Source organism: Aotus nancymaae, unplaced genomic scaffold (assembly GCF_030222135.1).
Source record: "Aotus nancymaae isolate 86718 unplaced genomic scaffold, 86718_ANA_hifiasm-v0.15.2.pri h1tg000008l, whole genome shotgun sequence".
NCBI classification, from domain to species: domain Eukaryota; kingdom Metazoa; phylum Chordata; class Mammalia; order Primates; family Aotidae; genus Aotus; species Aotus nancymaae.
In genome coordinates, this window is record NW_026988419.1 from 58,236,283 (window position 1) to 58,250,429 (window position 14,147).

Here is a 14,147-nt window from a genome sequence, read left to right on the forward strand (position 1 = left end):
TGTGTGCCTGTAGTCCCCGGAGAGGATTCAGGAGGCTGAGATTAGAGGATCACTTGAGCTCAAGAGGTCAAGACTGCCATGAACTATGATCATACCACTGCACTCCAGCCTGGATGACAGAGAAAAACCTTCTATTTTTATAGAAGGAATGGAATAGGCAAATTCACAGAGATAGAAAATAGAAGTGGTTACCAGGATCCGTGAGGAAGGGAAAATGTGAAATTATTGCTCAACGGGTACATAGTTTTGATGATGAGAAATTCTGGAGATAGTGGTGATGATTGCACATTGGGAACGTGCTTAATGTCACTTAATTGTATATTTTTAAATTGTTGAAATGGTAATTTTATGTTATGTATGCTTTACTACAATAAAAAATATTTAAACAACAATAAAATGGAAGTCAACAATAGATAGGCAGCTTCACTGTACTTTCTTTGGTAGCAGATCTCTCTATTTGGCAATCAACATAGACTAAAAAATATTTTTCAAACTTCTCATGTTTTTGTCCTCCTTAGGGACAAATTCCAAATTTTGTGCTCCTTTTCTGCAACCTAAGACAAAGCCCTACTCACTTACTTTTCTTTCTTTCTTTCTTTCTTTTTTTTTTTTTTTTTTGCCCTGGCCTCCCTCACTTACTTTTCAAAAGCAAATGTGTAATTTGAAACATTTCTACTCCAAATGAACTCAGGTCAACCTTCAAGTGCAGGGATGACTATCTTACTCATTTGGCTCTTCAATGGCAATAGTATTTCAATGGGTTGACTCTTCATATAAAGAGACACAAGCAAAATCTATTACTTTTTTTCTCACTTCTGCAAACTTCTTTGTATGTAGTTGAGAGAAAAAAAACAATAAATGAAATAATCACAAACACTCAAGTTTTCTGATTTTTCAGTGACGAAGGGATGGTTTGGTTTTGTTTTGGAACAGGGTCTTGCTCCATCATCCATGCTGAAGTACAGTGGCACAATCATAACTCACTGCAGCCTTGACATCCTGGGCTCAAGTGATCCTCCCCACCTCAGCCTCCTGATTAGCTGGGACCAAAGGTGCACACAACCATGACTAGCTAATTTTTTTATTTTTTAGTTTTGTAGAGCCGAGGGTCTCGCCACGTTGCACAGTCTGGTCTCAAACCCTAGCCTCAAGCATTCCTTGCAGCCCGGCCTCCCAAAGTGCTGGCATTAGAGTCATAAGCCACCTGTGGCTGGCCAGCAGGTTTGTTTCCTTTTTATTCCACATCAACTCGACAAATAACAATTGACTTAGCTATGACATGAAAGGTTTTGTGGCAGGCATTGTAAAGGGTAGACACAATATTGTCTAATATATTATTTTTGCCTTGTAGGAACTAATAATTTTCAATAGAATTCAGCAAACTACAGGCCAAATCCAGCAACTTCTGGTTTTTGTGCAGCCCACAAACTAAAGATAGTTTTTACAATTTTATATGATGAAAAAATCAAAAGAATAATATTTTGTGACATGTGAAAGTTGTATGAAATTTAAATTTTAGTGTCTAAAAAAATCAAGTTCTATTGAGCACAGCTACACCTGCTCATTTAAACATTGACTGTGGCTGTTTTCACACTACAATAGCAGAATCAAGAGTTATGACAGAGACCATACAGAGACCACACAGCCTGAAATATTTACCACAGACCACTTACAGAAAATGTTTACCAACACATGATCTAAAAGGTAAAGTGAAATAAGTAGCAAATGACATCAAATTCAGGGAGAACGGGGTAAACACCATGTGAGTGACACCCACTCTGTGCTGAGTGTTGGAAGACCACAGAGAATAGGATTATCAAAGAAGGCATCATGAGGCTGGCCTTGGAGCATAAAGGGTTTCAATACGAGACAATTCAGAAGCCAGGAGTGCTGGCTCAAGTTGGTAAATCCCAGTACTTTGAAAGGCCAAGGCAGGTGGATCACCTGAGGCTAGGAGTTTGAAACCAGCCTGGCCAACATGGCAAAAACCTGTCTCTACTAAAAACACAAAAATTAGCCAGGCATAGTGGTGCACACTTGTAATCCCAGCTACTTGGGAGGCTGAGGCATGAGAATTGTATAAGCTGGAAGGCAGAGGTTGCAGTGAGCCAAGATCATGCCACTGCACTCCAACCTGGGCAAAAGAGTGAGACCTTGTCTCAAAAAAAATTTTTTTTCAGAAAAGAAGATTGCAAATAAAGGGGAGGGTTTGCACAGAGAAAGGAGAAGGAAAAATATAAGCCAGAAAAGGCTATGGGCATAAAACATCACAACTCTACAGTTAAAAAGAATTATTTGGAGCAAAGAATAATTTGCTCCCATTTGTTACCTGCTCTTTACTGCATGATAGAAGTCATTAATAACCACAATCACCAAATTTTAAATATAGTAGCACTTTAATTCTCACTCAACGCTATCATCCAGAACTCAGCGCATTCTAAGAATTATTAGAGCCAAGTGCATTAAAAAGTGTATAGTCTGAGAAACAGGATGCACTTGGATTGGAATGGTCAATAGCCATACTATTGCTAATTTGAATAAAATGAATATGAATGTCTATGATTTATTTCTCTTTGGGTAGGTGTGCCATTTTACCCCAAAAAATGCCCAACATTTTATAAGTGTATATTAGTATGTCAAGTCTATACCTGTAAGTGTGGTGGCTTAAAAGGCCATTAATAGGGGATGGGCGCAGTGGCTCACGCCTATAATCCCAGCACTTTGGGAGGCCGAGGCGGATGGATCACGAGGTTAAGAGATCGAGACCATCCTGGTCAACATGGTGAAACCCCGTCTCTACTAAAAATACAAAAAATTAGCTGGGCATGGTGGCGCGTGCCTGTAGTCCCAGCTACTTGGGAGGCTAAGGCAGGAGAATTGCTTGAACCCAGGAGGCGGAGGTTGCGGTGAGCCAAGATCGCGCCATTGCGCTCCAGCCTGGGTAACAAGAGCGAAACTCTGTCTCAAAAAAAAAAAAAAAAGAAAAAGAAAAGAAAAAGAAAAAAATAAATAATAAATAAACAATAAAAAAGGCCATTGATAAAAATGTGCCAATTCCCAGAAATCCTGTATGACTGCCAAAGTAGATGAACTGTGTCAATAATCCAAAGGTCAGAAGCCCTGCAGCCTGATGGTCACTAAGTAGTCAATTTTTTACCCCTTTGTCTAGGTGTTTTCTTAGTTAAGAACATTCCCAGAAAATCTCTCTTAGGAAAAAGCAAGGGTTCACCCAACCCTTGGACCCTGAGTTGATTAAGGTAACTGTTTTACTTGATAAACCATGAAGGAGGTTAGAAAAGGAAATGTTTAGCTCTTGCTGCTGCCTTTGTACACATTAAAAATGTACAGGGTTCCATGGACAAACTTGATCGTGCAGCTCCGCCAATGCTGGGACCAGGCAGCACTTCCCAGGGGAGCCTTGCTGGTGTTATAGAAAGATGATGATTTCAACAAATTCCTCCAGATCCTCCCAATAATGGAGCCAATGAGCCTACCACAGTCAACAACCAATAAGAGCTAAGCTGCCAAGTTTAAATCCCCGTTCTATTCCCCCAGCTGTATAATCTTGGCAACACCTTGGTTGGTAAACTCCCTGTGATTCCGTCTCTTCATCTGTGAAATGGAAAGAATAATAGTGTTTGTCCCAGGGTTTTTATGAGAATTCATATTCAGTAACCATCAGTTATTATTATTGTGGCTCCAACATGAGGGACCTAGGAAATCAAGGTACCCACTCTTCTTGTCAAGGAGTCCTTAGTCGTCCCCAAGGCCCATTTTATTAGTGACCCCATGTATCTCACCATAGAGTATAAGCTTCCATTTCTGGCCAATTTCTTTGCTTACCACCCTTCATCCATTCCCATGAAGTCCTTTGTGAGATGTAATTACTTCAGCCTCAGAAAAGGTCTGCACTTTTTTTTTTTTTTTTTAAATAAAGACGGGGTTTCACCATGTTGGTCAGGCAGGTCTTGAACTCCCGACCTCAGGTGATCCGCCCTCCTTGGCCTCTAAAGTGCTTGGATTATAGGCGTGAGCCACTACGCCCGGCCAGTAAAGATGTTTTTTGTGGGTTTTCTGGACTTATGAAGTGTCAAAGATCCATTTGGGTCAATGGGTTAATTCTGATGAAAAGAGAAAGCTCTCTTACTTGCTTTAAAAGCTTTATAGCACTACCTCAGAGTGGATAATAAATAACTAACTTGTGTCTTTGGGGCTGCTGCAGACTCATCAACAAAAAAGAAAAAGAATGCTATTTCCTTGTTCCAATTTAAGAAATACAGCCAGGTCTTTGTGTTTTGAGTTTTGGGTTCCTTTGCCCAGGAGAGATAACAGTGTTTTGCATGTTTCCTAAGCTGTCTTCTTCTGGGAAGGCTCAGCCCGTCCTAGGAAATGATGCTAAAGTATCTGTGCATCCAAGGAAAGGAGAGCCTTTGCCTGGACTCTCAAGTATTGTTGGGTGCCTGAAAGACACGGAGAGGAGAGGAATGGGATTCTATTAGAAGGTAAGCCTATACCAGCTTCTTCGAAGTGTCCTGTATGTTGAAGGCGGATGGGCACACAGATGCCTGAGGAGGACCAGACCTTTGGGAATATCAATGAGACTCTCCATGGCCAAACCTGTAGAAATTAGAGATGACCTCAGTGAAGGACACCTGAACAGTGAAGGACCGGGAACTGAAAAGGGCATCAAGTAGTGGGATAAATTAATTAATTATGGTGACCACTATGATTCAAAGACCCGGCTCTCCTCATCCTGTCCCTAAGAGTAGGGTTCTTGCACAAGCCAATGGCAGGCGAATGATTTATATTGAACTGTTCATCAACCTTGGCAAATTGGAACTCAGAAATATATTCAGTTTTGTTTCAAAAAATCAAAACAAAATGACAAATGGTTATGGAAAAATCCATGCCTGTTATAGTTTTTTTACTCCTCCACAAAGTAGGAATAATAATAATATCTATCTCAAAAGTTATTGGGATGGCAAATGAGATATACTGTGTAGAATAAAAAGTGCACATCAAAGGTTTCTTATACTGTTACAGATACCCTTAGACACAGTTAGCACGGACCTTCCTTCCCTTGCTGGAGTGTTGACTATTTTCCATCTCTCCCTCCTTTGCACTTAAATAAGTGAAGGTTCAGTTTACTGCAGCTAGCAAGAGCAGTTAAAAGAATGTCAGGAAAAGGAGACAAACCAATGGCCAGGCTTCTGCTCTCTTGAGATTTACCTTTCTTCCGCATACCAGCACCCAGTGCTAACATAAGGCCAGGGAGCAGCAGCTCATATTGATGTCCAGGTACCCTAGACCAATTAAATCAGTCTCTGGGAGTAAGGCCTGAGTAGTCCTAATGTTTAAGATCTTCCACGTTGGCCAGGTGCGGTGGCTCATGCCTGTAATCCTAGCACTCTGGGAGGCTGAGGTGGGTGGATCACCTGAGGTCTGGAGTTCAAGACCAGCCTGACAAAAAAAAAAAAAAAAAAAAAAGATCTTCCAGGTGATTCTAGTATGCAGCCAGCAGCCAGATGGAGAACCCTGATCTTGGGGATGCTTTGTTTAGACAATGTTAATAACTTTATAGACCTGTGCCGACAACATAATTAAAGGAAGGAGAAGGACTTGAAGCAGATTGAATTTTCGGGCAATTGCTGTAAGATTCCTATTGGCTTTGTTATCAATTTCATTTGTAAAATGTATGCCTATGAAAGAGTTTTCTAGGTCAAGTCTATTTTCCTAGCCCAGGAAAGCTGACTCATCTCTATTCTTGCAACTACTGCCCCCTACACCCCCCAAAAAAACAGAAAGGATTCTTTTTCTTTCTTTTTTTTTTTTCAGTGCATTTTTCAAGGTGCTGTTAAAACAAAAAGGATTCTTAATCCTTTTCTCCTGTGATTGCTTGTTTGTTTTTAACATTTCTTTTTTTTTTTTTCTTTTGAGATGGAGTCTCGCCCTGTCACCCAGGCTGGAGTGCAATGGTGCGATCTGGGCTCACTGCAACCTCTGCCTCCTGGCTTCAAGAGATTCTCCTGCCTCAGCCTCTCGAATAGCTGGAATTACAGGAGTGCTCCACCATGCCCGGCTAATTTTGTATCTTTAGTAGACATGGGGTTTCACCATGTTGGCCAAGCTGGTCTCGAACTCCTGACCTTGTGATTCACCCACCTCGACCTCTCAAAGTGCTGGGATTACAGGTGCCAGCCACTGTGCCCAGTCTTAACATTTCTCTTATTATCAACTCTAGGAATGGCCTCTGAAGTTACGGTGACTTTTAAGCATGATTATAGTGAACACAGAAATCTAACCAAACAATGTAGGAAGCTTTATTCAGTCTGAAAACCACCACTGTGACTCTTGGGAAAATTATATTAAAGGGGAAATGGTTTGAAACTCTTGACTCCTGAACTAGGCGCAGTGGCTCACGCCTGTAATCTCAGCACTTTGGGAGGCTGAGGAGGATGAATAACTTGAGGTCAGGAGCTCAAGACCAGCCTGCCCAACATGGTGAAACCCATCTCTACTGAAAATACAAAAATGAGCCAGGCAGGAAAATCATTTGAACCCAGAGACAAAGGTTGCAGTTGGCTGAGACAGCACCACTGAACTGCAGCCTGAGCAACATAGTGAGACTCTGTCTAAAAAAAAAGGAAATTCTGACTCCAAGACTAAGAGAGACAATTCTGAATTACTCAATTGATTGTAGCTAATCAGATAAAACAGATAAATTTAGATGTGTCTAAAATATGCAAATGTACTTCTCTTTTAAGAATTTTACTAAATGTTCTGTAACAATTTCTTAAAAGTAGCTAGGATGTTTCTTGATTAATGAAACTTTTTGTACCAGAACTCATTACTCTGTGATACTCCTCACAGCAGCTCTCCAGGGAGCCATTATTGGCTTCTATTACCAAAGAGGAAGCAGTGTAAGAACATTTAAGCAATTTGCCCCAAGTTCCATGATGTAGGAAATGGCAGAACAGGGATTAAAGCTCAGATCTGTCTGATCCAAAGTCTAGACTCTTGACCATGAAGCTCTAGGGTCATTCTAGCTTTTTGGACAATAGCTTTTTGAACAATACAAAAATCTTTTGTTTCCTTCAAAGTCTTATCTCACCCAACCACACCCCTGCCTCAAACAGGAGTCTCAAACTCAACAACCTACAGAGGGTCAGGATGCTAACACAAATGAGTTAATATGGGTTATATTTAAGAGGAAACTCACATTGTTCTATAGCGTGTAACTTAGCTACTGCTCAGCTTCAGGCAGCTGTTGTCCTGGAAGAAGTTAATCCTAGAATTGCCAGTTCCCCTAATTTTGTAACAGAAACAGACATCTGGATTTTTGTGGAAAATATCCCAACTTTTAAATGTTGGCAATAAATTTCCTTGCTTTTTAAACATTACACAGGACAACACCGAGCAGGCTAAACTATGTGAGCCTAGTTTGGGAGAAAAAAGGAAATGCATTCAGTATCTTCTGGGAGAAAATAAAGGAGACACATTCAATATCTTTTGGTTTCTGACAGACATCAGTTGGTTTAGATGCAAGTAAATGACCTTCTAGAAAACACAGTAAGGGAAAGGGGCAATGTCCACAAGTCCTTGCTAGAAAAAAAAGTCAGCTTATTAACTAGTCTTAGTTATATATATACCATGAAAGATAACCTTTGATGATCTTAAATCAGATTGTATGTCTTGATGACAAGGGTTAGCATAGAAAAACACTTTGTACCAATTACTGTTAATATCTCCTTTTTTTTTTTTTTTTTTTTTTGAGACGGAGTTTCGCTCTCGTTACCCAGACTGGAGGGCAATGGCTCCATCTCGGCTCACCGCAACCTCCGCTTCCTGGGTTCAAGCAATTCTCCTGCCTCAGCCTCCTGAGTAGCTGGGACTACAGGCAAGCGCCACCATGCCCAGCTAATTTTTGTATTTTTTTTTTAGTAGAGACGGGGTTTCACCATGTTGACCAGGATGGTCTCGATCTCTTGACCTCATGATCCACCCGCCTTAGCCTCCCAAAGTGCTAGGATTACAGGCATGAGCCACAGCACCCAGCCCTAATATCTCCTTTGGCAACAAATTCACTGGAGTAACTTAAAGCTAAATCCAAATCATCTCCTTTCTTTAGGGCAAAATCTCTCCTATCTGCAGTAGACCAAGGAAACATTATCAGGTCTGGAGGTAGGTTTTTGTTCCCCCCTACCCGACCCCCGCAGCAATGGCAATGTAAATGAAAAGGCTTCCAGTTGAGTTACAACAAAAAGGCAAAAAAAAAATTCCTATTTCCTACAATCTCTTTACCTTTGGCTCTCATATCTCTAAACTACAGATAGGGCTAGAATGTAGATGCAGACTGGGAGTAACAGCGCCAGAATCTATTCAATGGATGTGCTTCTAGGCATATGACTTTTAAAAAGAATTTTCCCAATGTCACTCAATGGGGAAAAGGACTTATTATTTAACCTCGGAACCTCAAAATAAGTACTGAGCCAATATTTGTGTCTCTATTTCATTTTCACCAGCCACTCGCATTAGTAACTATAGTACTTTAATTAGTCTCTTTTTGTTTTCTCCTCTCAGCTACATACAATGTTTAAAACCATAGTTACCTTTGAAACTTTGTAACAAATTCTTTTGGGTACATAGCTGCATTTGTAAAGGCATGGCTTTCAAATAATATGTACTAAAAGATCAAAAGAATGAAAGTGAAGAAAAAAATGTGTTAGCAGTTCATTTTCCCCTTGGATTTAGGTCTAATACAATAATTGATTTATGTCTAATACAATTAGATAATAATTGATTTTTGTCTAATACAATTACTTCACTTTCTTTTTCTTTTTCTTTTTTTTTTTAATAGAGACGGGGTTTCACCATGTTGGCCAAGCTGGTCTTGAACTCCTGACCTCCTGATCCACCCACCTCAGCCTCCCAAAGTGCTGGGATTACAGGCATGAGCCACAGCACCCAGCTACTTCATTTTTGAGTTAAGGAGGAATCAAATGCAACTTCTATCCAAATGCAACTTTGAAAGTTATTATTTTGTGTAATGCCCAACATGGAGCTTGATACACAATGAGTAGAGTGTAAGAATGAATTGCTGAACTGTATGGCAAAGATTTTGTAAAATCTAAATTTTAAAAATTATTAGGTAAATATTTTAAATATTTATATACTTGTTCTTTGAATTTCTATCTAGTTTTATTTACTCATAGGTGTCTTTTGGTCTGCCTTGAAATGCACAGAGCTGGGACCAAGGCATTTTTACACACTTTAAATGTCAGTAAATGATTATATGAACCCAATTGAAATGTTGACAAGGGCTGTTGCCACTTCTTAATGTTTCAACTATGTAAGCAGAGCATTTTTCATTTCTAAAATTTATCTATATATGTAAAATAATAAATAAATATAAAGAAAAATAATAAATATTTTTCTTATTCCAACCAGAAAAGGAAAAGTGAAATTGAAGGAATCATTAATACACTTCAGGCCGGGCGTGGTGGCTCACCTACCTCCAGACTTGATAATCCAAGCACTTTGGAGGCCAAGGCGGGTGGATCACCTGAGGTTGGGAGTTCAAGACCAGCCTGACCAACATGGTGAAACCCTGTCTTTATAAAAAATTAAAAAATATTAAAAAAAAAAAAATACACTTCAGGCCAGGCGTAGTGGCTCACGCCTGTAATCCTAGCACTTTGGGAGGCCGAGGTGGGTGGATCACCTGAGATCAGGAGTTCAAAACCAGCCTGGCCATAATGGTGAAACCCCATCTTAAAAAAAAAAAAAATTACATTTCAAAAGAATTTTTGAGCAACTCTGGATGCAAAGAAAAAGAGTAACTTCATAAGGTGAGTTGTCGTATTAAAAAAAGAAAAAAAATATCCAATGAATGGGAATACAGAACCTGAGACAACTATCACAATATTTCTAGAAAGCTGATAGCTATTTTCAGATTTTCTATAAGTAATTTAGATTTTAAAAATCTATAAAACTGCAAGAGCTGCATTTACTCTGGTGGGCCATTAAGCATGCCGTATTTTCCCCGGTAAAGCATTAATTGAAATTTTTATTTATTTATTTATTTATTTAGAGACGGAGTTTCGCTCTTGTTACCCAGGCTGGAGTGCAATGGCGCGATCTCGGCTCACCGCAACCTCCGCCTCCTGGGTTCAGGCAATTCTCCTGCCTCAACCTCCTGAGTAGCTGGGATTACAGGCACGCGCCACCATGCCCAGCTAATTTTTTGTATTTTTAGTAGAGACGGGGTTTCGCCATGTTGACCGGGATGGTCTCGATCTCTTGACCTCGTGATCCACCCGCCTCGGCCTCTCAAAGTGCTGGGAGTACAGGCGTGAGCCACCGCGCCCGGCCCTAATTGAAATTTTTTAAAGTGGAAATCATGGCAGAAGATCAAAGAATGAGAAATTGGTGGCAGGCCGTGGTCAGTTCCAAATCAATAGCATGCAGCCGCCTCCTCCTTCTATTTCTAGATAAAAACCCATTAATTCCCACTCCCTTCTGTGCTAACATTTATTTCAAGAAAATACGTTTGGACCTGCCAGGCACACACATGCCATTCACACTGTGAGGAGCAGAAGTAACGGAGTTATGTTCCTAACAGACTGAACATCTGAAAGAGCTCTGCTCAATTCAGCTGTGCATCTGGCACCTCTGCCCCTCCTCCATCCACCTATGAGGTCCTCGCAAGACCTTGAGGAGGACTTATCACTCCCTTTACTGCCTGGGGTGAAAAGAAGATCAGGTAACAGCACATAAAAAGGTTATACAGTGGAGAAACAGGGAACAAGCATTTCTAACCCTGAGCACAGGGCAATAACCAGAAACCTACAGGCCCCCTGTGTTTTTCCATTTGTTTGAACAAAAGATTCCCATGGGGTAGATTTTTATCTGTTACATTTTTTAAATAAATGTGCTGATTTGGAAGAACTGGATTTCCAAGGAGTGAAAGGACGGAGGTGCATAATTATGACCCTTCTAAAATATGAGCCTCTGTCCTATCACTATTTGTTTCAATCCTTCCTTTAAGGTGGGTAAAACAGCATCTCAAGCTCTTGCATATAGACATCACCAGCCAATATATACACTTTTAAGGGAGCTTTTAAAATTAAAGAGTAAAGCAAATACACAAATCATCAAGTATAGAGTTAGACAAATTTTTCGTAAATTAATCCATTTAAGCCAGCATCAGATTAAGAAACAGCCCATGATCAGCATTCCAGAAACTCTCTTCATGACCCTTCACTCCCATCCTGCAAGGACAGCTAACATTCTGACTTCTAACCGCAGAGATTCATTTTAGGAAATATCATTTTAATGCAATTAAATTGTATCTTTTTGCATACTTGACTCCTGATAAAATCTGCAGATATATATTGGACCAACTTAGTTGTCCCAGACCTTTATTTTTTGACTACTTGGTACGCTGAATTCTACATTGTAAATGCCAGTTTGGAACAAAAGACCCCAGATTTAGTCCTGTTCTGACACTAATTAGTTGGGAGATCTGGGAAGAATCACTTCCCCATTTCAGCCTTAAACTCCTCTTTGTAAAATAAGTACTTTTAACTAGACAAGCCATAAGCTGTCTTCTGAAAGAATATACTCTTCAGAATAGAAATATTAAGGACATACTTTCAACCATATGTCACTTTCAATTATATTTATGTAACACTGTACCTAGATGCATCTCTTCAAAGACAAGTATTTATGAAGGCGTTGCACATGCAGTAGTATAAGCATAGCTGGGGTTGTTGCCCTCATTCTGTGTCCAGTCTTGTGCTAATTCAAGCAAAGACATGAATAAATGGTTAATAAATGGAGCAAGAGAACCATGGGACTAAATATGTATGGATCATTAGATGACCTGTCTCAAAAGGACACAAACCCAAGGAAATAGAGGCACGCACTTAACAGGGTAGCCTGCCCTATCTCTAGATTTGGAGTATCTCTTCACCTTTCCACTACTCAGTGGGAACTCTTTCTCTTCCCAAAATACTCACTGCCCTTATCTCTCCCTAACAAAATCTGTTGTTTATTCTCATTAACTTGTAAATGATTGCCAAGCCTGAATGTTCTCTTTCACAGAAGTGTTTACACTTACCAAGACATTTTGATTTTAAGGAGTGAATCCCTAGTTACAAAATTTCACATATCAGAGTCAGGGGAGTACATTCACTTTTAGACAAGGAGCAACTAAAGTCATCCCATACAGGTAACTATGAAAGCAAACTTCTCTCCTAATGTTGGTACCACTATTAATTGAGCACTTGATACAGGCCAGCTTTGTGCCAAGCCCTTTACACACATTATCTCATTTATTTCCACAGGCAGTGTCATTATTATTGTTTTTATTTCACAAATAAAGAAACTGTTAGTATCCAGCCCAAGGGGACACAACAAAATCCTTCTTTGCATGTCTGAAAAGCCCATTTGACACTGGGTTTAGCAGCAGTTACCCACCAAAAGAAAAATAGAAACCAGAGGCCAGAGCTCTCCAGCTCAGTCTCAGGAAAGGAACTCATTCTTCTGGATCTCTGGTGATGGAGGTCTGAGGCAAGGAGGCAGCCCCTCTTTTTTGTGCTGGGGGCATCTCCACCCCTCCTTTGTGCTGGACCCTTTCAGATGCTGCATTAGCGTTTTCAAGGCCTCAATACATTACACGGCAGACAGACTCTAAAGGCCCATTGAAACACTGCTGCAGAAGGCCTGCAGAATACCCATCTAGCAGCCCTGACTTAACATCATTTCTAGCTAAGATGTTTTTGGAGCTTCTGAGGCCAACGGGGACCCCAGCTGCAAATCAAGGGCAGCTTCTGTACATCCAATCAGGGGATAAAACATCCAACATTTATTCCCTTCTGAACACAGAGCCAATCATTTCCCCCAACTCTTACGAGGCAGTGCTGCAGAGTCACTCCAAAGGGGCCTGTTTTGCACTATTTGTAGAATTACAAAGCTCTGAGGCTTTTTAAAACACCATTTACTGACCAGTGGTTCTAACTACTATGCTGAGAAAGAGACCACAGCTTGGTAACAGGTATCCCCCAGCATTTCATACCCAGGGTATTGCTAATGATCCCCAGGGACCTGAAGCAAGACTCCACAAATGCTCAAGACCAAATGAATTCAAAACCAAGGTAAAGCCACCCGCAGTGCCTGGGATGGGAGCAAAAGTTGAAAGCCAGCAGCAGAGTGCAACAACTCCAGAAAGCTAGGACTCCTCGGCTACCTGTTGAAGGTATATCTCAACACATCATGATTACACTGGTTTTAGAAAGAGTACTGGCATTTTGTCCAGAACAGTTTGAATGTCACTCCAACATAACAGAAGGTGAATTTGCAGCCACAGCAACATACAATAATCACTGAGACTCATCTGGGGCATCCCTGTTTGTGGGATGAGAGATTCAAGTCTAATCTACTGAATTTGGAAAAATACAAATATGCTCAATTCAGTTAAATAGCTTAGAAGTAAATGAGATCAAACTGCATTGTTTTAATCAAATAAGGTTTTTAAAAACTTTATTTGCAAATACCCAGCTTTATCTAATTTTATGGTATGTTTTCTTCGGGGCCCTTAACAATGCTGTGGTGTGCCTTGGTGGCCATGATATGGCTGTGACATGGCTAAATGGACCAGCAGCGTCCAAGGAGATTTGTCAGCAAGCCTCAGATAAACAGAAGTCAGAGGTATGTTTAAGATTGTTGGAGGGGTTTGGAGGGAGGAGGAGGAGAAGGGAAATCAAAGACTTGCAGACCATGAGAGGCGAAGACATCCAGCTCCTCTGCGTTCCATTTCCTCTAATCTGGATTGGCATGTCTGACCAAATTCTTGCCTTTAGTACCACTTGTAAAATCCGAAAAGATGAGAACATCAGAGCACTATTTAATGTCTTTTGTCTCGATTCGGAATGAGGTAGATCTACATTAACTGATTCAAAGCAATGTCCAAGATACTTTTTTTTTTTTTTTTTTTTAAAAGATGGGGTTTCACCATGTTGGCCAGGCTGGTCTTGAACTCCTGACCTCAGGTGATCCACCCACCTCAGCATCCCAAAGTGCTAGGATTACAGGTGTGAGCCACTGTGCCCAGCTCCAAGATACTTTATTAAATGTAAAAAACAAAG

The 14,147-nt window shown here is 40.4% G+C and overlaps 1 long non-coding RNA gene across 1 annotated transcript; it reads left to right on the forward strand.

Annotated features, from left to right (window-relative positions):
* Nucleotides 1–4,279: 4,279 nt before the first annotated feature.
* LOC135273622 (uncharacterized) lies at nt 4,280–9,384 on the forward strand. The gene is made up of 3 exons (XR_010341372.1): nt 4,280–4,502; nt 8,129–8,181; nt 8,858–9,384. It is a non-coding gene; the product is annotated as an uncharacterized LOC135273622 (long non-coding RNA).
* The last annotated feature ends 4,763 nt before the right edge of the window (nt 9,385–14,147 follow it).